This window comes from Strongylocentrotus purpuratus, unplaced genomic scaffold (genome assembly GCF_000002235.5).
Source record: "Strongylocentrotus purpuratus isolate Spur 01 unplaced genomic scaffold, Spur_5.0 spur5_scaffold_14, whole genome shotgun sequence".
Lineage (NCBI taxonomy): Eukaryota > Metazoa > Echinodermata > Echinoidea > Camarodonta > Strongylocentrotidae > Strongylocentrotus > Strongylocentrotus purpuratus.
The window spans coordinates 4,214,008-4,216,340 of NW_022145599.1; the positions used below are offsets into that span (position 1 = coordinate 4,214,008).

The following is a 2,333-nucleotide window of genomic DNA, read 5'->3' on the forward strand; positions in this document are numbered from 1 at the left end:
TATAGAGTAAATATTCAAATACAGTGTACCTCACAACAACTCAAAATTCAAGTACATTTTGTTTAACCCCTAATTTAATCAACTCTTCTAAGTTCCACTTTAGTTTGCCTTCGTGTAAAGTTAACAAACAGAAAATTATGGTTAACAAACAGAAAATTATGTCACAATGTGTCCCAAGAATTTTATTTCATTACACAGAACAAAAGTCTCAGATTGTTCTGTTTTTTTAAAAGATTATTGAAAGCTCTCTCCAGTTTTAAACGGCTTCACAGTCAATCATCCAGTGGATAAGCTATGCAGACAAGAGGCAAAATATAAAAGACTGATCTGTCTTTGTAGTTTGTACGAATGAAGTTCTATGTTTTGGTTTTTTTTCCTGAAAATGCATTCTCTCCAAAGTTGTGTTGAAGTAGGTCAAGCTGATCCTGGCTAATGAGCTTGCTTTCGTGGACTTCCTGCAAGAGAGTCCTGGTTTTTCCATCTCTCCTGTTTACCTTGTTTCACCACTTGAAGCTGTTTCTTGGCATCCTGCACTTGCTGTCTGGTTATATTCAGTTTCTAATCAACTCAGACAGAAAAAGAATAGTCATGTTCTTTTGTAATGTCATAGGGTTTCTTTGGAGGCACGGGAACACTTTCGGATGTTGTACATGGTTTTGCTGGGAGTCTTGAGCCATGGGTCTGTTTATAGGGAGGATGTCCAGGAAAGACAGTAGGCACAGCTCTAGGAATGAGATGTGGTGTGTAACATCCTTTCCTCTCTTGAGTGTATTCCTGCATTACAATAAAAGCAAATGGAAACAATAATGAGTTTTTTCTCATAACATGACAATTGTTCTACTATTCATGCTATTTCATGTGATTTTTAAGACTGAAACTGAAAGCAGCTTCCAGCCAAATAAATAAAATAATAATAATGTCAGCAAGTCATAAGCAAATTTGATAGAAATAGTGTAGTGTGCGGTGGGATTTTTAGGCTTGCCTAGCCTAGTTGGATAACTCCTGTGATGTGAAATATGGCAGGCTAGCCTGGCTTAGACCAAAAGCTTCAGTCTCTCTATATCGTCGGTTGTTCTACTGAGACTGCGTCTGGCTCCACTAGACCTCTGATTATATTATGGGGAATGTCAACAAATGTCAGTTTTATTAAAGAAATGACCCATATCAGACGGTTATTTCTGTCTAACCTGGCTTTGCTTTTCAGGCTTTAGAAATTAGAGACTAGAGTTTAGATCTAGAGTCTAGAGTCTAGATCTATCATCTACTCGATCTAGATCTAGTCTAGTCTAGATCTAGTTAAAATATAAAGAAGCTGACATTTGATTTTTAATTTATCTTGAAATTAGATAAGATCAAATTAATTATATCATTTTATTCTAGACTTTTCTTTAATAGAATCAAGCTCATGGAGTTGTATTTCCGAGTTGGACTCTCTGACTCTTGGAGTTGCGAGCGACTCCAGATCCAGCGCAGCAGAATTTTCCCATCACCATCCCCAGAACCTTAACCCATGCCTGCCCCAGCCCGGCGGGCGTGGACTGGCGCGCTCCGCTGCTGCAGGAGCTGCCGTGGCTTGTCATGAGACAACCCGGGTACAGATCGACTACAGTCACTGCATAAACTACATTTTTAGCTCTAAAATCTCCTTATTAATCAACATAACATTAAGAAGAACTTACTTGTGAAATATTATGCAGTTCCCTTTCTTTCTTCGGTTCGAACATCCAAATGCAACGCACGAACCTGGCTTCTTCAATTTTTCCACGTATGTTGTGCACAGTATCTTGTTGGGTCGTCCGTTTTTCTGCCCTCCTTAGTAATGGCGGCCACCGCTCCAGCTCGGAGCAGCAATTTGAGCGAGTACGCCCTCTAGTGTTTAGTAGTATATATCTCTATGGTCCCCTACCATTCTCTCTCTTTTCCTCTCTCTCCCCTTCACTCAGTTTCAAAGAGCCCAACATGTATTGGAGTAAGGTCTAAATGACAGACTAGCAATCTTCCACTAAACCAAGATACCATCTCAAGTCTTGGAGTTCAATATCTGTCTGCCCTGTTGAGGGAGGGCAAGGACAAATATGAGCATGTACAGCTGTTTTAAGACATGTGCATCTATTTGTTCATGGATGCAGTAAAAACAAGAAGATGCCTGTGGGATTACACTACTGGATTGTTGTTTCTGTCTGCTGTGTCTGAATACCCTTCCAATTACATATCGTCGCTGTTTTCACGAAGTGACGGTAGTGAAAAAAAATTGCATTCACTTTGCATTACGATTTTCCTCACTACCGTCACTTCGTGAAAACAAGGACGATATGCTCAATTTGATATTTACA

The 2,333-nt window shown here is 39.6% G+C and overlaps 1 long non-coding RNA gene across 1 annotated transcript; it reads right to left on the reverse strand.

The window, feature by feature from the left end:
* Window positions 1-516: 516 nt before the first annotated feature.
* On the reverse strand, window positions 517-1,888 carry LOC115923436. The gene is made up of 2 exons (XR_004063884.1): window positions 1,680-1,888; window positions 517-774 (listed from the first exon to the last, which is right to left on the reverse strand). It is a non-coding gene; the product is annotated as an uncharacterized LOC115923436 (long non-coding RNA).
* Between the last annotated feature and the right edge of the window lie 445 nt (window positions 1,889-2,333).